The sequence below is a fragment of the Ranitomeya variabilis genome, chromosome 3 (assembly GCF_051348905.1).
Source record: "Ranitomeya variabilis isolate aRanVar5 chromosome 3, aRanVar5.hap1, whole genome shotgun sequence".
Taxonomy (NCBI): domain Eukaryota; kingdom Metazoa; phylum Chordata; class Amphibia; order Anura; family Dendrobatidae; genus Ranitomeya; species Ranitomeya variabilis.
This window is the reverse complement of record NC_135234.1, coordinates 306,842,844-306,864,666: the sequence shown is the minus strand read 5'-3', so window position 1 is coordinate 306,864,666 and position 21,823 is coordinate 306,842,844. Positions and strand designations below refer to the sequence as shown.

Genomic DNA, 21,823 nt, shown 5'->3' with positions numbered 1-21,823 from the left:
AGCTCAGTCAGCAATGTATTTGCACATCCAACCAAGGGTTGGTACCGAGAGAGAAATATACACCCTAAAGGCGAGGGTACATACACCAGATCAGGGGATTACCTCCTGCATCTTAGAGATGATCGTATTAGTGGACCCCATTGCGCCTGCGCTGCGGATTAATCAAGATAAGTTACCAAGGCTGCACAGTAATGGGTGCAGTCCCTGGTGCGAGAGATGATTTACAGAAACACCAAACTGATCAGAAAAGTGCGCTTGCGCATATTTGCTGGGAAATACCCTTTTTGAACAGAAAGTCAAACTATTAACGCCCACGCAATATGGCACTCCGACCTAAATGCAGTGTCAGCGCAAAGATTACCAATAGCGCTGAACTAAGTTTGTCATGCATTTACATCACCTAAAAAGGGGGGAATGGCCTCAAGGGAAAATATGAACATTTAGAAACAAGGGTATGCGCACCAAATAAGGAAGATCACCTCCCAAATCCTGGGGGTAATCAAGTTAGTAGACAGTCATCGGTGTTTAAGCATGCATATGCTCTATAAGTCCCACATGGGTCCTACATAAGCATAATTTTCCAACCAATAGATCCCATAATTCAAAGGACCGTGAGCTACAACAGCAAAAATGTAGTATCAAAATACAGGCATTGTGTACCATATAGCAGCCAATCATATACATATATTTATTTATTTATTTATTTACCCATAGGGTGATACATCATAAAAATCTCATAAGAAGCCAATAAATAACAAATTGGGAAGAATTGGATCAACAATGCCCAATGTATCGTATAGCTGGTAGCAGACACCAATTGGCAAAATACGATATAGACAGATAATCAGAAGATAGACGAAGCCGATGAGCCAGAAACCGAAAGGCCAGCAGTCCTAAGGATCCATAATGTAGATTGTGAGCCCTCGTGGGCAGGGTCCTCTCTCCTCCTGTACCAGTTGTGACTTGTATTGTTCAAGATTATTGTACCTGTTTTTATTATGTATACCCCTCCTCACATGTAATGCACCATGGAATAAATGGCGCTATAATAATAAATAATAATAATAATGCATCTCCATGTTATGCCTAAAGGAGGATCGAGAATAATGAACGTGTCCAAAGGATCTAAAATAAGGCACAAAAACACACATGAATACAGAGCAAAAAAAAGTGGGGGAAAGAAATAAGTGGCGGGGAGCCCAATTCTTCATGCTTGCTTATAAAAGCCAGTATACAAGAGTTCCTTATTCATACCCACCGGGGCCAGGCTGTTAAGATTGTAGATCCATTTGGATTCCTTCCTTAGTAGCTCGGGTATTATGCTCCCACCCCTAATGTCCGTCTTCACCCCTTCCAAACCCATGACCCTTAACCCCCTTGGTGATCCCCCATGATGGTGTAAGAAATGCGCGGCCACTGAGGAGAGCTTCTTACCTTTATCAGAGTCTTTCTGGGCCATGTTGATGCTGGATAGATGCTGTTGCGTCCGGCGCCTAAGTTCTTGCGTTGTATAGCCAATATACAGCTTCGGGCAGCTACAGATTAAAGCATAGACAAGGTTCCTGGTGCGACAATTAAAGTATCCAGACACCTGGATCCTTTCTGGGCTGCGTGGAAAACATACCCCACTGTCAGCTATCACATAGCTACAGACATTACACCTACCACAGGGATAGGATCCGTGGATATTGCCGCCTGTCACCGTTCTGGTGATCGCACGTCTAAAATGGCTTGACACAAGTTCATCCTTCAGATTCCGAGACCTCTTAGCCACCATTCTGAGGGTATTCGAAAGCCACGGCAAAAGCTTGGGTTCCGTCAACAGGATGTCCCAGTTCTTCTTGAGGATCGCATAAACGTCATTCCACTGATTGTGGTATGTGGTAACAAGATTAATGGTCCGTGCCGGGGTCCTACTCTTAGGGTACTGTCACACTCTGCAACTTTCCAACGATCACGACCAGCGATACGACCTGGCCGTGATCGTTGGAAAGTCGTTGTGTGGTCGCTGGGGAGCTGTCACACAGACCGCTCTCCAGCGACCAACGATGCCGAGGTCCCGGGTAAGCAGGGTAAACATCGGGTTACTAAGCGCAGGGCCGCGCTTAGTAACCCAATGTTTACCGTGGTTACCAGCGTAAAAGTAAAAAAAAAAAACCGTACATACTCACATTCCGGTGTCCTTCAGGTCCCTTGCCGTCTGCTTCCCGCTCTGACTGAGTGCCGCCGTAAAGTGAAAGCAGATCACAGCGGTGACGTCACCGCTGTGATCTGCTTTCACTTTCCGTCCGGCAGTCAGTCAGAGCGGGAAGCAGACGGCAAGGGACCTGAAGGACACCGGAATGTGAGTATGTACGGTTTTTTTTTTTTTACTTTTACGCTGGTAACCACGGTAAACATCGGGTTACTAAGCGCGGCCCTGCGCTTAGTAACCCGATGTTTACCCTGGTTACAAGCGAACGCATCGCTGGATCGCTGTCACACACAACGATCCAGCGATGACAGCGGGAGATCCAGCGACGAAATAAAGTTTTAAACGATCTGCTACGACGTACGATTCTCAGCGGGGTCCCTGATCGCAGTAGCGTGTCAGACACTGCGATATCGTATGCATATCGCTGGAACGTCACGGCTCGTACCGTCATAGCGACCAAAGTGCCACTGTGTGACAGTACCCTTAGGCCTTAGTATTTCTTCCCGTGCAACCTGCTGGGAATGTTGGTACGCCTGAGATATAACTTTTCGAGGATACCCTCTAGCCCGGAACCTCTCCGTCAATTTTCGCGATTCCTCCTGGAAGTCAGTCAGTGTGGTGCAATTCCTCCTTACTCTGAGGAATTGGGCCCTAGGTATGCTGTTCCATAAATGGGCCGGATGAGCACTTGTGTAATGAAGCAAACTGTTTGTGGCCGTTTTTTTTGCGATGCAAGCTCCTCACTAGACCATTTCCCCTAATAAAGATCTTCAGATCCAGGAAGTCAACCAAAGTATTAGAGATGTTTGAGGTCAGTTTGATCCCCCAAGGATTGTCATTGAGCTGATCAATAAAAAGATTACAATCGTCAAGGGTTCCAGTCCAAAAGAACAGGATGTTGTCTATGAATCTGTACCATTTAGGTATAAACTCCTGAAAAGACAGAAGTTTGTAAACATGTTCCTCCTCCCACCACCCCATAAATAAATTTGCGTACGCGGGCGCACATTTCGCGCCCATTGCGGTACACGCTGCTTGACTATAATAGGTGCGGTCAAAGACAAAATAGTTTTTCTCAAGCACCAGTTTCAAGAGGTCAAGGAGGAAGAAATCATGGTCCCTATCCCTACTAGATTCACGGTCCAAAAAAAACCCACTGCTCTAATCCCCAGGAGATACTCAATGCTAGTATAAAGGGATTCGACGTCCAACGTCACGATTTAGGTGTCCACCGGTATTTCAAAATTGCTGATTTGTTCAATGAGATGCATGGAGTCTCTGATATAGGAACCTAAAGAGTAAACGAGGGGTTGCAGAAAGAAGTCAAAATAAGTGCATGGCCTTTCAAAGAGTCCCCCTATTCCCGATATTATTGGCCTACCTGGGGGGTTGTCTAGGTGCTTATGCACCTTTGGAGCATGTAGGAAGTCGGTACTCTGGGCATATCAGTTGTTAGAAATCCCTTCTCTTTCTTGTTTATGATCCCCAAATCAAACGCAGTCCGAATCAAACGATCCAATTGTCCCTTGAAGACATCCGTTGGATTCGACGGGAGGACCTGGTAATGAGAATTGTTAGAAAGTTGGCGCTTAGCTTCCAGTACATAGAGCTCCTTTGGCCAGATCACCACATTACCTCCTTTGTCAGCTTCTTTAATGACAAAGGAGTCCTGTTTCTTAAGATGTTGAAGGCAGTGTCTTTCTTCCCTAGTGAGGTTATTCAAACCCCCACTCCTCAATCTAAGATTACATATATCCTTACTAACGGTGTCAAAGAATATTTGAACCACCGGGAAGAGGGAGAAAGATGGAGTGGCTTGTGACGGTATGCGCCCTGTAAATCTCTTTGACTCACCAGGTCTCCTTTTGTTCTCCTCCAGAAGCTCCAATAGGTCACGGAATGTCTGCCTGTCTTCATCCGGCAGCGTATCTATTACTGATGGCTTATGATAGAGTAATTTAAAGGTTAGCTGCCTACAAAAGAGATATAAGTCCTTAGTGAGTTGAAATTTGTTCAAGGGATTAGTAGGTGAGAAAGAAAGCCCCTTGGAGAGTACAGAGGCCTCCCCAGGTGATAGGGAATAGGAGGACAAGTTAACAATCTGCAACTTACCCGACTCCATGGCCATATTTTGCTCAGTCTCAGGCTCTAGTACCTTCGGTTGTTTCTCCTGGGGTACCTCCTGCGGTTCGGAGACCAATCCTGATTGTTCCGTTCTTTGGATCTTCCATTTGCAAGGCTTGCGCCTACCTTTCCTATAGTGCCTTCCTGGTCGCTTATGTCGGATGATAAAAAAACATCACTTGATAAAGGTTCCACCTGGTCAGTCCGTGCCCGTTCCCCCACTGTGGCCATGGCCATCCTGCTAGCATTTCCACAGTGTGTCCACCTGTATGCCCTTTGGCTGTCAAAGTCAGATTTGTCACGTTGGAATTTGTGTTTCTTCCCTTTAATGACCTCCCTCAAACATATCAATAGAGGTTTTTAAACGTTCCTTAAAGGGACACTGTCACCTTAATTTGGAGGGAACAATCTTTAGACCTAGGGGCGGGGTTTTCGGGTGTTTGATGCACCCTTTCCTTACCCGCCGGCTGCATGCTGGCTGCATTATTGGATTGAAGTTCATTCTCTGTCCTCCGTAGTACATGCCTGCACAAGGCAATCTAGGTCTAAAGATTGTTCCCTCCAAATTCAGGTGACAGTGTCCCTTTAAAGGGAGTAACCTGCCCCTGTTTATCAAAGGTATCCAACTTCTGCTCTTTAAGTCTGATTTCTTCTTCAATCGAACAATGAGGGCATGGTCATGCTCCAACAACATCTCAATTAATATAGAGGAACTTTTGGTCAATCCTGCCTTCCAAGAACTCCTGAGAGCTGCATCAACCTCCCAAGCCGGGAAAATCTGAAACCGCAAGCCACGTGGTATAAGCCTGAGCTTTTTGTATTCCTCCAGGCTCTTCACATTCCACCAAGCTTTCGTCAAAGACGTATGTAAGCGGGTGATATCCCCACACAGCTGGGAAAAACTCTCATCAGCTACAGAGGTTGCTGTTAATGCGCCTTCTGTACAGCCAAAAACCCCAGAAACCTGGTCACGCCACGCAGCCTCACGGTTCTCCAAATACATTTCAATCAACGAGTTTTTCCTCCAATATATATATAGTAGTGTGCCACCGCTCAAAAAACCAGTCAAAAAGCTACACTGGATAAAAGTATATGTGTACAAAGAGAATAGCGGGCACCACAAAAATAAATCAGGGATCAACCATATGCATATATAAAGGACAATTGAAAATCAAGCAAGAAAAAAGATATGCATAACAATGGGATCAACCTTCAAAAACATAACTTTATTTGTACAAAAAGCACAGCAGGGCAAGACATACATTTAAAAACGTTTTAAAAACCCAAAGAGCAAGCACATGGCTGATAAGCTACGTGCAACACCCCAGGCAGTTGGAAACGAATACCATCAAGCACCCAATGATTTAAAGCAGATCAAAAGAGGAGAATATATATATGTATATATATATATATATATATATATATATATATATATATATATATATATATATATATATATATATATGCAACAATAAATACCCATCTGCTACCAGCTATACCCTGTAGGTGTCAGACAAATTGCACCAAAAAATAAGAATTGGACACAAGTTCCGCAACCTGAGGCATATTTGCCAAGTATCACCATACAAAAATAAGAGCCACAAAATTACAAGGGATGTCACCCAAAAACCTGGGAGTACATATTGACCAAGTATTACCATACAAGGATAAGAGCCACAGGATTCCAAAAGATGTCACCCAAAAACCTGGGAGCAAAGCAAGTGCTATGACCCAAAATCCTAAAAGTCCAGAAGGGCCAAGCAGAGATCCGGTAGCCGAAGGTAATGTGCTAGCGCTGGGGGGATAAAAGAAGGAGATTAGAGCCCCACGCGTATCGACGCTATGAGAGTGTCTTCATCAGGGGTAGTGTGAGATAAACAACCTCACCCTGCTCTTATATAGCCAAATAATAAAGTGCAATAATCACCTTCTGTGAGGACGCGACGACGTGTGGTTTCCTCATGGCCTGTGTAGACCGGCATCTGCTTCCGGCTCAACAAGTTTACCCTATCGCGCCTGCGCAGTAGCTTACTCCTGCTAGACTGCCAAGACTGCGTAATAATGAACGCAGTCCCGGTATAAGGGTTACCATAGTTGCAAGAACGCCGGACTGATCAGAGGCTGCACCTGCGCAAATACATCAAAGGAGATTCATTGTAGTCAGAAAGCCCAATAGTCAGCGCCTGCGCAGTATAACAACCTGGCCAAAGAACTAAGCCAGTATGATTACAGTATAGGTGCAAGAATCGCCAGGAGCACTAAGCTCAGTCAGCCATGTATTTGCACATCCAACCAAGGGTTGGTACTGAGAGAGAAATATACACGCTAAAGGCGAGGGTACATACACCAGATCGGGGGATTACCTCCTGCATCTTAGAGATGATCGTATTAGTGGACCCCATTGCGCCTGCGCCGCTGATTACTCAAGATAAGTTACCAAGGCTGCACAGTAATGGTTGCAGTCCCTGGTGCGAGAGATGATTTACAGAAACACCAAACTGATCAGAAAAGTGCGCTTGCGCATATTCGCTGGGAAAGACCCTTTTTAAACAGAAAGTCAAAATATTAACGCCCACGCAATATGGCACTCCACCTAAATGCAGTGTCAGCACAAAGATTACCAATAGTGCTGAACTAAGTTCGTCATGCATTTACATCACCTAAAAAGGGGGGATGGCCTCAAGGGAAAATATGAACATTTAGAAACAAGGGTACGCGCACCAAATAAGGAAGATCACCTCCCAAATCCTGGGGGTAATCAAGTTAGTAGACAGTCATCGGTGTTTAAGCATGCATATGCTCTATAAGCCCCACATGGGTCCTACATAAGCATAATTTTCCAACCAATAGATGCCATAATTCAAAGGACCGTGAGCTACAACAGCAAAAATGTAGTATCAAAATACAGGCATTGTGTACCATATAGCAGCCAATCATATACATATATTTATTTACCCATAGGGTGTTACATCATAAAAATCTCATAAGAAGCCAATAAATAACAAATTGGGAAGAATCGGATCAACAATGCCCAATGTATCGTATAGCTGGTAGCAGACACCAATTGGCAAAATACGATATAGACAGATAATCAGAAGATAGACGAAGCCGATGAGCCAGAAACCGAAAGGCCAGCAGTTCTAAGGATCCATAATGCATCTCCATGTTATGCCTAAAGGAGGATCGAGAAAAATGAACGTGTCCACAGGATCGAAAATAAGGCACAAAAACACACATGAATACAGAGCAAAATTAATGACATCATAGTGGAAAGGGTTGCTCCGGACAACAGGCGTGTAACAGTAATACTTTTCTTCCAAACAATTAATATCTGCATTCATTGCACTCAGGATATCAGCACCTATTAAGCTTAGGACATTTATCAGAGACTAGCAATTGGGCACAAAAGTCTGTGGTATGTGCTATTCACACATTCTAGGGTTCTGTTTCATGCAAGGGATAGACTGCCCCATCTGTCCCTACACCCTGGACTGTTTTCCCTGTCATGAATCGTTGTGGCATATCCATTTTCTTTTAACAGTACGACGCGCCCATATATCAATCAGGCATTTTAATTGTGTGAAAGTAATAGCCATCCTGTGGGGGGACCACTATTTTTGTTTACTCTTCTCTGGGTGAACTATCCCATCTTTCCTTTTCTCCCCTCCCCCTGTTCCCCTGTGATATATACCTGTCCCCTGCACTGCTGTTTTCACAGCATTATTAAATACATCCAGAGGTATATTCACCATAACAGGAGTTGGCTTTTGCTGCTTCTTTTGCTTTCCTACTATTAATCTGGTCCTCTATCCTCCTAAACATGGGAAGGGACTGATCAAGTGTAGCATAGATACATTCTGGCCTCACTCTTCTCTTATACTGTCAGGAACATATTTTGAAGGAACTTAGCTTCCCTAGGATTTTTCAGGTCATAATCATGATCTGTGAACACTGCTGTACATCTAGCATAAAATCTGTCAATAGGCTCCTCTGAACCCTGAAGTACTTCTTGTAATCCTGAAGCCAATTCCTCTGTCTGCGTTTTGGCAACCACAAGTAATCTGGCTAGAAATTGCCATCCTGACTCCCTAGTTTTCTTGTCTGCTGGTATCTCCTGTATTATAGCATTCACCTGAACTGCTTTTATTTTCTGAGCTAGCGGCACCCCATCAGAGAAACGGCATAACGGTTCCAAATCATTCCACGCAGCATCATAGTTATCAGCTGTACCCTCCATGGCTTTATAAAACCGAAGGGGATTTTTATACGGGTCTGGGAAGCTATTTGCCATGGCAAGTTGCTCAGATCGGCTCCATGGTTTATACTAATCAGTGGTATCTATCTTTGCGTTTTCCTCTCCAATCTCCTGTGGTCTGCTGGTGGTCTTTGTTATTACAGGGAGGGCTATTGCAGTGTCACCCCTCTGTCATAGCACAGAAGTCACATTGGGTTTTTCCTTTATCTTGTGGCTAGTTGCATTTATTACAGATCCAGGTAGTGGATCTCATGGCTCTTTTATCCCTCTGCTCCTCCTGTTGATTGCCTGCTTGCACTGGGGGTTGTGGGTGTGTGGGACTATTTTCTGTAGCCCCCACCAACTCTTCACTGGACTCGACATCTCTTATATACCTCCATTCGCTGTCTACTCTGCTTAGAACCAACTTTTCCCCTGCTTTATTGTCACCCGGAGGAGGTGTAGGGGTAGTCTGTAAGTGAAACCTGTCCTGCCTTCCTTAGGACTTTCTGCTGCTGTCGGGGACTGCTTATTGGGGTGGAGAAACTATCCGGGGACCCCTTTGGTAGCCCAGGGTATTGATTTGTATTTGAATACGTAGTAGCAGAGGAATCGTATGCTGGGAAGCCTGGCTGCATTTGCATTGGGACTGATGCTGGAATCAACCTTCCTTTTCACATGCAGCCTCACTCTTTACTGGGCTGCTGCTGGAAGGGGGCTGATCTTATCCCCCTGTTACAGGGGCAGAGGGAGCTGCGAAGACGCAGACTGACTCGGTAAGGGGAGCTGCTTGTGCCTGCGGGGGAATGATGCAAATCACCCTCATACATTCTCACATTGTAACTTTGTCATGTTCCTCATTCTCAGTATTTAAAATGGACCATGTCGTTCAGAGGTTCTGATCCATCCTGCAACTTGCATCCCATAGTCATATTTATCAATCCATGTGACATGCTTCTTACTTAAATGCTTCAATCTCTCAGCATCCAAACATCCATTTCCTTGGCATTCCTGCCTTTTCTAGAATTATTAGCGGTATCCTTATCTGCTTTATTTCCCTCCAGGTCCTTTATCTTATATCTCGGATCTGTAATCTATCCTGACCTGGTTAATCTATCACCCATAACAGCTGTCAAAGGTAGCGACCCCTATCTTTAGCCCTGTTATGTATAAGCTGGATCCCACTGGTCTACTATCATAGCCAGCAATCCTGCTTCCAAAGCAATAAGCTGAACCGCAACCATCTATTCTGTCCTGATGCTGATGCACACTGTCCTGAAAAAGTAGATCACTATGAACAACGCAGTTCCAACCACAAGCGCTATATACTCCTCATACATCTGGATCTGAGTCCTCAATACACCCTGAATATGCAAGGTCTATTCCTGAATCCACTCCCGGTTCAATAAGATATATTCGTGCGTGACATTATCTTTCCACCTTGGCATATACCATCTAGAGTCTAATATATCTACCCAGCTTCTGATCAATCCATGAGGATGACTTACTATATGACAAGAGTACTCTCTGCGCCTAAACTCGTGAACTGAACATAGACACTTTTCACACAGCATGTAGTGCACACATGAGAAGCATTTGTCTGATTTTTCAATCACATCCATACACACAGTACTTCTGTACTTTCTCGCTCCTCACATTTTATCAAAATGCTCTAATGCCAATGGACAAAAACATAAATCACATCTATTTGTGGAATCTCTTACTTGATTCACTATATCTTCTAATTCATTTCCTATCTGAGTACGGGGGTTGCATACAAAAATGAGCATTTATGTCCACATAGATTGTCTTCACGTGCTCTTCACCACTTGACTACAAACTCCCACCCGGGACCTTCCTGTAAGTTTTTTCAAGTAGCAACTAACCAGAGAGTTTTATCTTACTCACTGCTTTTAATGAGAAGGCTATTTATACACTAAGCACACATAATTTAGTCTCCATACATCATGAGCGCTGCTCAGTACCCTAAAAAGATATTCAGCAATATATCAGGAACGCAGTATAATCAGAACAGTTCTGCACAGCTCTATCAGTACTACTTTTCAATTAACAACTGACAAGGCACCAATAAACTCCACTAATATAATTAACTAACCAAAACCACAATAACAGTGGTAAAGGACAGAAACAATAGAACAAACATAGTACAAGTACAGCAAAGCATAGCAGAGCAGGATCAAGACAATGTACTTACAATATTTACAGTATCAACAAACATTGACATAGTTACAAACAGACAGGAACCCATATTATAGGTACAGACAAAACAAATGATGGAAAATAAAATCGTACTTCATAATGAAACAAAAACAATTGTTAACAGCATTTAAACGAACAATAGACAAACAAGAGACAACAAATAACAGATAATTTCTTTTACCTGAGGGTTTTCCCATTAGAAATTCCCAAAGACTGACTCTAGAAAGCCTCCTTTCCCAGAGAGAAAACTGTGAGTAATAAATCTACTCACTTACCCGGGATCTGGTTTTCTGTTCAGGAGTGAGGCAGTCAATTGTTCAGTCTAAGATGAAAGTCGAAGGAGAAAAAAATTATATCTCGCTGGGGCCTCCAAGTTGTTAGAGAAGGGATTTCTAACCTACTCAGGTGTTCTGTCCTATAGGTACCTAAGCGAAGAAACAATAATCAGAGAGACACACACTCGTTGTCTGTCCAATTAGTCACTCTTCTTTATTTTCAGGGCTGGGCTTTTAAAGCCCAAGATCAAAAGGAAATCTAGAGTTACATAATAAATTGGCAAGAATATATGGATTATACAAGATTTTGTCAAACACATCCTGGGATACAAGATAGATTAGGTGAAAGAATGCGAGGAGGCTTTGCACATGTCTGCAGTTTTATGAGATTCTGGCTAAACATTCAAGATTTTTGGGTGGATTCGGACAAAAACAGAGTCTAGACAAAAACAACAAGATGTCCTTGACAGTTTCTGGGAATTATTGACCACTGCTATGTAGAATATCCGGGAAATCATGCTAAAAGAGACTCAGATGATAACATTGCACAATACCTGTTTTTCTGCTATTTTCTGATATTAAAAATAATGAAGATTAACCATTTCTTTAACACCCACTTTCAACTTGGCCACGGCCTCATCCTCTGCATGCACCATCAGCATCACGACCACTTCCCCGTCCCTTGCCTTGCCCATTTTAAATGGACTACTGCACTATTTCAAAAGCTGAACACATGTATTTATTTGGAGCAAAATTATATCTGATCAGTATGCCTTCAAAGCTACGATTTTTCCACCACAGATACAACAGGCCTCAGCCTGACCTAACACTTTACATTTTTTTAGTTTTTTAGAGTTTTTTTTTTTATAAAGAGTGGAATAAGGCTAGCAGACAGAACTAAGAAACGTATGCCTGCGAAGCTACGATTTTTCCACCACAGATACAACAGGCCTCAGCCTGGCATAAGACTGTATATAAAAATATTTTTGGGGGTGAATTTTTGAAAAGAAAAAGGCTAGCACACTGAACTATGATACGTATGCCTGCAAAACTACGATTTTTCCACCACCGATACACTAGCCCCCAGCCACAGATAAGACTAATTTTTTTTTTTCTGTTGTATGGGAAATTTGGCAAAAAATTAAAAATGAGTACAACAACGCTAGCAGACAGAACTATGAAACTTATGCCTGCGAAGCTATGATTTTTCCACCACAGATACACAAGGCCTCAGCCTGACATAACAGACTATATAAAAAATATACATCCCCTGAAGAAGATAATAGGAAACGTGTGTTGGGGTGGAGGAATCGTCTGCCAGACACCGCAGCAACATGCTGGACTCCTCACTCAGAGTCTTCTATTTCCATAGGTAAAATTCATTCCTTCATGTTACATTTGATTTCAATTACTTGACAGGATTTTTAAGTCCACTATTGGCAACACTATATAGACATTTGTACCTATCTCTTGTTATACTGATACATCAAAAGGAGATTATTCAATATAATTAATTAAGCTTGGAATTGTTTCAAATATTGCATTTTTTCACTGCTGGCTTACTCTGTGATATTAGCCTATTGATGGGCAAGCAAAATATAGTCTAAAAATTGTTCATACGGACAGCCAGATTAATATATATATACATATATATATATATATATATATATATATATATATATATATATATATATATATATACAGGGGCGTAACTACCGCGGTCGCAGCGGTCGCAGTTGCAACGGGGCCCAGACTACTTAGGGGGCCCCATGGACAGTAAGCCGGAGAATGAAATGACCCATGATTGCACCCATTTGTGAGTGACCCGCAGCAGGGAGCCGTCCCTGCTCTCTAATTATACTTACCTACTCCCGGCACGGTCCCTGGAAGTCCCTGATTCTTCCAGCGCTGCAGATTCTTCCTGCACTGAGCGGTCACATGGTCCCGCTCATTACAGAAATGAATAGGCGGCTCCACCTCCCAAAGAGGCGGAGCCTCATATTCATTTCTGTAATGAACGGGTCATGTGACCGCTCAATACAGGAAGAAGATGCAGCGGTGGAAGAAGCAGGGACGCAGCGCCAGGAGCAGCCTGCAGGTGACTGGTGGTGAGTATACAGCGCTGCGCAGCGCTGGGCGATATTTACCTCTCCTCGTTCCGGTGCGGCTCTGTCATCAGCGTCCTCTGGCAGTGACGTTCAAGGTCAGAGGGCGCGGTGACGTAGTCAGTGCGCGCCCTCTGCTGAACGTCAGTGCCGAAGACGGAGCCGCACGAGGAGCAGCCAGGTAAATATTGATAGTGCCCGGGTCCTGAGCGAAGAGAGAGAGGTGAGGTGAGTATGTGATTTTTTTTTTTTTTTTATGGCAGCAAAAGCATAAGGGGCAAGTGGCTATACGGAGCAACTTGTGGGGCCATAACACTTGTGCAGCACCAGCACTATAAGGGGCAGTGGCTGTGCGGAGCATCTTATGGGGCCATAACTCTTGTGCAGCATTATAAGGGGCAGTGGCTGTGCGGAGCATCTTATGGGGCCATAACACTTGTGCAGCACTATAAGGGGCAGTGACTGGACGGAGCATCTTATGGGGCCATAACTCTTGTGCAGCGCCAGCACTATAAGGGGCAGTGGCTGTGCGGAGCATCTTATGGGGCCATAACTCTTGTGCAGCACTATAAGGGGCAGTGGCTGGACGGAGCATCTTATGGGGCCATAACATTTGTGCAGCGCCAGCACTATAAGGGGCAGTGGCTGTGCGGAGCATCTTATGGGGCCATAACTCTTGTGCAGCACTATAAGGGGCAGTGGCTGTGCGGAGCATCTTATGGGGCCATAACTCTTGTGCAGCGCCAGCACTATAAGGGGCAGTGGCTGTGCGGAGCATCTTATGGGGCCATAACTCTTGTGCAGCACTATAAGGGGCAGTGGCTGGACGGAGCATCTTATGGGGCCATAACACTTGTGCAGCGCCAGCACTATAAGGGGCAGTGGCTGTGCGGAGCATCTTATGGGGCCATAACTCTTGTGCAGCACTATAAGGGGCAGTGACTGGACGGAGCATCTTATGGGGCCATAACTCTTGTGCAGCACTATAAGGGGCAGTGACTGTGCGGAGCATCTTATGGGGCCATAACACTTGTGCAGCACTATAAGGGGCAGTGGCTGTGCGGAGCATCTTATGGGGCCATAACACTTGTGCAGCACTATAAGGGGCAGTGACTGTGCGGAGCATCTTATGGGGCCATAACACTTGTGCAGCACTATAAGGGGCAGTGGCTGTGCGGAGCATCTTATGGGGCCATAACTCTTGTGCAGCACTATAAGGGGCAGTGACTGGACGGAGCATCTTATGGGGCCATAACTCTTGTGCAGCACTATAAGGGGCAGTCGGCAGTGGCTGTGTGGAGCATCTTATGGGGCCATAACTCTTGTGCAGCGCCAGCACTATAAGGGGCAGTGGCTGTGCGGAGCATCTTATGGGGCCATAACTCTTGTGCAGCACTATAAGGGGCAGTGGCTGGACGGAGCATCTTATGGGGCCATAACTCTTGTGCAGCACTATAAGGGGCAGTGGCTGGATGGAGCATCTTATGGGGCCATAACACTTGTGCAGCACTATAAGGGGCAGTGACTGTGCGGAGCATCTTATGGGGCCATAACACTTGTGCAGCATTATAAGGGGCAGTGACTGTGCGGAGCATCTTATGGGGCCATAACACTTGTGCAGCACTATAAGGGGCAGTGGCTGTGCGGAGCTTCTTATGGGGCCATAACGCTTGTGCAGCACTATAAGGGGCAAGTGGCTGTGCGGAGCATCTTATGGGGCCATAATGAACGGTGCAGAGCATTATATATGGCACAGCTTTCTATGGAGCATCTATGGGGCCATAATGAACGGTGCAGAGCATTATATATGGCACAGCTTTCTATGGAGTATCTATGGGGCCACAATGAACGGTGCAGAGCATTATATATGGCACAGCTTTCTATGGAGTATCTATGGGGCCACAATGAACGGTGCAGAGCATTATATATGGCACAGCTTTCTATGGAGCATCTATGGGGCCATAATGAACGGTGCAGAGCATTATATATGGGGCAGCTTTATATGGAGCATCTATGGGGCAATAATCAACGGTATGGAGCACTATGAGGGGGGCTGCGTTGTATTCTATGGGGGTTACCTTGAGTTGTATGGCAGGGCTGCGGGGGGGGGCCCCATTTGGAAGTTCGCACCGGGGCCCATAACTTTGTAGTTACGCCACTGTATATATATATATATATATATATATATATATATATTGTGGTGATACGCTACCTGAGTGTGTTGGGGAACACTCGCTTGGCAGCAGGATAAACACTTCAGGCACGATATCTCACACATATCAGTCCTATTTGGTTTATTACACATCATAAACCACATGACGTACAGTCCATTGCGTTACATTTCATGAACTTATCACGACCCCCAGCCTGTTCATGCAGCAGATAGGCTCCTCTGCTGTATATTATAATCCCCTTGTCCGGGGTTACCTCTCAGGAGTTCCACTCCTCATGCTGACTTCACTGTTGTGAAATTGGATTCTGGGCTCCCCTGGTGGCCACTTGTGGAATTGTACTTGTGTGCATCATCCCCTCTGTTCACCTGCTCCTATCAGGATGTGGGAGTCGCTATATAACCTTGCTCCTCTGTCAGTTTCATGCCGGTCAACAATGTAATCAGAAGCTTTTCTGTGCATGTTCCTGCTACTAGACAACTCCCAGCTAAGTTGGACTTTTGTCCTTGTGTGTTTTTGCATTTTGTTCCTGTTCACAGCTGCTGTTTCGTTACTGTGTCTGGAAAGCTCTTGTGAGCGGAAATTGCCACTCTGGTGTTATGAGTTAATGCTAGAGTCTTAAAGTAATTTCTGGATGGTGTTTTGATAGGGTTTTCTGCTGACCATGAAAGTGCCCTTTCTGTCTTCCTGCTATCTAGTAAGCGGACCTCGATTTTGCTAAACCTATTTTCATACTACGTTTGTCATTTCATCTAAAATCACCGCCAATATATGTGGGGGCCTCTGTCTGCCTTTGGGAAAATTTCTCTAGAGGTGAGCCAGGACTGTCTTTTCCTCTACTAGGATTAGGTAGTTCTCCGGCTGGTGCTGGGCATCTAGGGATAAAAAAACGTAGGCATGCTACCCGGCCACTTCTAGTTGTGCGGCAGGTTTAGTTCATGGTCAGTATAGTTTCCATCTTCCAAGAGCTAGTTCTCATATATGCTGGGCTATGTTCTCTCGCCATTGAGAATCATGACAGTTTGACCGGCCCAAAAAAGGGTTAAATTACTGGCTGAGAAAGGAGAGAAAAAAGAAGTCTGCTACAATTTTTTTTTTTTTTTTTTTTCCCTCTAGTTCTGAGTGTGCTCTTAATTGAATCACTTGCTAGTCTGCCTATACTGCAGCCTTCCTCTCTTTCTCTCCTTCTAATCCTTGAATGGCTCTGTGTTCACCTGTTTCAAATGGATCTTCAGAGTGTAGCTACAGGTTTGAATAATCTCGCCACAAAGGTACAAAATTTGCAAGATTTTGTTGTTCATGCACCTATGTCTGAGCCAAGAATTCCTATGCCTGAATTCTTCTCGGGGAATAGATCTCACTTTCAAAATTTTAAAAATAATTGCAAATTGTTTTTGTCCCTGAAGTCTCGCTCTGCCGGAGACCCTGCACAGCAGGTCAGGATTGTAATTTCCTTGCTCCGGGGCGACCCTCAAGACTGGGCTTTTGCATTGGCACCAGGGGATCCTGCGTTGCTCAATGTGGATGCGTTTTTTCTGGCCTTGGGGTTGCTTTATGAGGAACCTCATTTAGAGCTTCAGGCGGAAAAGGCCTTGATGTCCTTGTCTCAGGGGCAAGATGAAGCTGAAATATACTGCCAAAAATTCCGCAAATGGTCTGTGCTTACTCAGTGGAATGAGTGCGCCCTGTCGGCGATTTTCAGAGAAGATCTCTCTGATGCCATTAAGGATGTTATGGTGGGGTTCCCTGTGCCTGCGAGTCTGAATGAGTCCATGACGATGGCTATTCAGATCGATAGGCGTCTGCGGGAGCGCAAACCTGTGCACCATTTGGCGGTGTCTACTGAGAAAACGCCAGAAAATATGCAATGTGATAGAATTCTGTCCAGAAGCGAGCGGCAGAATTTTAGACGAAAAAATGGGTTGTGCTTCTATTGTGGTGATTCAACTCATGTTATATCAGCATGCTTTAAGCGTACTAAGAAGCCTGACAAGTCTGTTTCAATTAGCACTTTACAGTCTAAGTTTATTCTATCTGTGACCCTGATTTGTTCTTTGTCATCTATTACCGCGGACGCCTATGTCGACTCTGGCGCTGCTTTGAGTCTTATGGATTGGTCCTTTGCCAAACGCTGTGGGTATGATTTGGAGCCATTGGAGGCTCCGATACCTCTGAAAGGGATTGACTCCACCCCATTGGCTAGTAATAAACCACAATACTGGACACAAGTGACTATGCGTGTTAATCCGGATCACCAGGAGGTTATTCGCTTTCTGGTGCTGTATAATCTACATGATGTTTTGGTGCTGGGATTGCCATGGCTGCAATCTCATAACCCAGTCCTCGACTGGAGAGCTATGTCTGTGTTAAGCTGGGGATGTAAAGGAACTCATGGGGACGTACCTTTGGTTTCCATTTCATCATCTATTCCCTCTGAGATTCCTGAATTCTTGTCTGACTTTCGTGACGTTTTTGAAGAACCCAAGGTTGGTTCACTACCTCCGCACCGGGAGTGCGATTGTGCCATAGACTTGATCCCGGGTAGTAAATACCCTAAGGGTCGTTTATTTAATCTGTCTGTGCCTGAACACGCGGCTATGCGAGAATATATAAAGGAGTCCTTGGAAAAGGGACATATTCGTCCTTCGTCATCTCCCTTAGGAGCCGGTTTTTTCTTTGTGTCTAAGAAAGACGGCTCTTTGAGGCCGTGTATTGATTATCGACTTTTGAATAAAATCACGGTTAAATATCAATATCCGTTACCACTGCTTACTGATTTGTTTGCTCGTATAAAGGGGGCCAAGTGGTTCTCTAAGATTGATCTCCGTGGGGCGTATAATTTGGTGCGAATCAAGCAGGGGGATGAGTGGAAAACCGCATTTAATACGCCCGAGGGCCATTTTGAGTATTTGGTGATGCCTTTTGGTCTTTCAAATGCCCCTTCAGTCTTCCAGTCCTTAATGCATGACATTTTCCGCGATTATTTTGATAAATTTATGATTGTGTATCTGGATGATATTCTGATTTTTTCGGATGACTGGGACTCTCATGTCCAGCAGGTCAGGAGGGTTTTTCAGGTTTTGCGGTCTAATTCCTTGTGTGTGAAGGGTTCTAAGTGTGTTTTTGGGGTTCAAAAGATTTCCTTCTTGGGATACATTTTTTCCCCCTCTTCCATCGAGATGGATCCTGTCAAGGTTCAGGCTATTGGTGATTGGACGCAACCCTCTTCTCTTAAGAGTCTTCAGAAATTTTTGGGCTTTGCTAACTTTTATCGTCGATTTATTGCTGGTTTTTCTGATGTTGTAAAACCATTGACTGATTTGACTAAGAAGGGTGCTGATGTTGCTGATTGGTCCCCTGATGCTGTGGAGGCCTTTCGGGAGCTCAAGCGCCGCTTTTCTTCCGCCCCAGTGTTGCGTCAGCCTGATGTTGCTCTTCCTTTTCAGGTTGAGGTCGACGCTTCTGAAATCGGAGCTGGGGCGGTGTTGTCGCAGAGAAGTTCCGACTGCTCCGTGATGAGACCTTGTGCTTTTTTTTCCCGTAAATTTTCGCCCGCCGAGCGGAATTATGATATTGGGAATCGGGAGCTTTTGGCCATGAAGTGGGCTTTTGAGGAGTGGCGTCACTGGCTTGAGGGGGCCAGACATCAGGTGGTGGTATTGACTGACCACAAAAATTTAATTTACCTTGAGTCTGCCAGGCGCCTGAATCCTAGACAGGCGCGCTGGTCGTTGTTTTTCTCTCGGTTTAATTTTGTGGTGTCTTACCTACCGGGTTCTAAGAATGTTAGGGCGGATGCCCTTTCTAGGAGTTTTGAGCCTGACTCCCCTGGTAATTCTGAGCCCACAGGTATCCTTAAAGATGGAGTGATATTGTCTGCCGTTTCTCCAGACCTGCGGCGGGCCTTGCAGGAGTTTCAGGCGGATAGACCTGATCGTTGCCCACCTGGTAGACTGTTTGTTCCTGATGATTGGACCAGTAGAGTCATCTCTGAGGTTCATTCTTCTGCGTTGGCAGGTCATCCTGGAATCTTTGGTACCAGGGATTTGGTGGCAAGGTCCTTCTGGTGGCCTTCCCTGTCACGAGATGTGCGAGGCTTTGTGCAGTCTTGTGACGTTTGTGCTCGGGCCAAGCCTTGTTGTTCTCGGGCTAGTGGATTGTTGTTACCCTTGCCTATCCCGAAGAGGCCTTGGACGCACATCTCGATGGATTTTATTTCGGATCTGCCTGTTTCTCAGAAGATGTCTGTCATCTGGGTGGTGTGTGACCGTTTCTCTAAGATGGTCCATCTGGTTCCCTTGCCTAAGTTGCCTTCTTCTTCCGAGTTGGTTCCTCTGTTTTTTCAAAATGTTGTTCGTTTGCATGGTATTCCGGAGAGTATCGTTTCTGACAGAGGGACCCAATTCGTGTCTAGATTTTGGCGGGCATTCTGTGCTAGGATGGGCATAGATTTGTCTTTTTCGTCTGCTTTCCATCCTCAGACTAATGGCCAGACCGAGCGGACTAATCAGACCTTGGAGACATATTTGAGGTGTTTTGTGTCTGCGGATCAGGATGATTGGGTTGCTTTTTTGCCTTTGGCGGAGTTCGCCCTCAATAATCGGGCCAGCTCTGCCACCTTGGTGTCCCCGTTTTTCTGTAATTCGGGGTTTCATCCTCGATTTTCCTCCGGTCAAGTGGAATCTTCGGATTGTCCTGGAGTGGATGCTGTGGTGGAGAGGTTGCATCAGATTTGGGGGCAGGTGGTGGACAATTTGAAGTTGTCCCAGGAGAAGACTCAGCTTTTTGCCAACCGCCGTCGTCGTGTTGGTCCTCGGCTTTGTGTTGGGGACTTGGTGTGGTTGTCTTCTCGTTTTGTCCCTATGAGGGTTTCTTCTCCTAAGTTTAAGCCTCGGTTCATCGGCCCGTACAAGATATTGGAGATTCTTAACCCTGTGTCCTTCCGTTTGGACCTCCCTGCATCCTTTTCGATTCATAATGTTTTTCATCGGTCATTGTTGCGCAGGTATGAGGTACCGGCTGTGCCTTCCGTTGAGCCTCCTGCTCCGGTGTTGGTTGAGGGTGAGTTGGAGTACATTGTGGAAAAGATCTTAGACTCTCGTGTTTCCAGACGGAAACTCCAGTATCTGGTCAAATGGAAGGGATACGGTCAGGAGGATAATTCTTGGGTCACTGCCTCTGATGTTCATGCCTCCGATCTTGTCCGTGCCTTTCATAGGGCTCATCCTGATCGCCCTGGTGGTTCTGGTGAGGGTTCGGTGCCCCCTCCTTGAGGGGGGGGTACTGTTGTGAAATTGGATTCTGGGCTCCCCCGGTGGCCACTTGTGGAATTGTACTTGTGTGCATCATCCCCTCTGTTCACCTGCTCCTATCAGGATGTGGGAGTCGCTATATAACCTTGCTCCTCTGTCAGTTTCATGCCGGTCAACAATGTAATCAGAAGCTTTTCTGTGCATGTTCCTGCTACTAGACAACTCCCAGCTAAGTTGGACTTTTGTCCTTGTGTGTTTTTGCATTTTGTTCCTGTTCACAGCTGCTGTTTCGTTACTGTGTCTGGAAAGCTCTTGTGAGCGGAAATTGCCACTCTGGTGTTATGAGTTAATGCTAGAGTCTTAAAGTAATTTCTGGATGGTGTTTTGATAGGGTTTTCTGCTGACCATGAAAGTGCCCTTTCTGTCTTCCTGCTATCTAGTAAGCGGACCTCGATTTTGCTAAACCTATTTTCATACTACGTTTGTCATTTCATCTAAAATCACCGCCAATATATGTGGGGGCCTCTGTCTGCCTTTGGGAAAATTTCTCTAGAGGTGAGCCAGGACTGTCTTTTCCTCTGCTAGGATTAGGTAGTTCTCGGCTGGCGCTGGGCATCTAGGGATAAAAAAACGTAGGCATGCTACCCGGCCACTTCTAGTTGTGCGGCAGGTTTAGTTCATGGTCAGTATAGTTTCCATCTTCCAAGAGCTAGTTCTCATATATGCTGGGCTATGTTCTCTCGCCATTGAGAATCATGACACTTCACGTCAGTCCCAGGTCCTCAACACAGACCGTCCAGGTCTACGGTCTCCATGTGCTTCCAGGACGACTCCACTCCCAGGAGTCTCCAACACTGACCGTCCAGGTCTACGGTCTCCAGGTGCTTCCAGGATGACTCCACTCCCAGGAGTCTCCAACACTGACCGTCCAGGACCTTGCACAGGAACAAACGGCTCCCTACACAGGAACCTCACAGGAACATGTGACCCATACCTTGGTCACATTATTTACCTGTAACCACTCCCATGGGTGTGTGGCTAGTTTGACCCTCCCATCTCTCACAACTAGCCCCGCCAGTCTCCCATCAGAACTATACAATTACTTGTGGGACTACAGGTCCCAGAACACGACATATCTTTAGACTGATTTAATAGTTCTTTTTATTTACTGCCATAATAATTAAACATAAATACATAGGTCATTAATACAAAATCATGTGAATCACTCTAAAGTGTTAAATGTGACAC

The 21,823-nt window shown here is 45.2% G+C and overlaps 1 protein-coding gene across 3 annotated transcripts in view; it reads left to right on the top strand.

Annotated features, from left to right (window-relative positions):
- The window catches only part of SCMH1 (Scm polycomb group protein homolog 1), a 434,218-nt gene that overhangs the window by 353,503 nt on the left and 58,892 nt on the right, over positions 1 to 21,823 (top strand). The gene's annotated exons all lie outside the window — the stretch shown is intronic.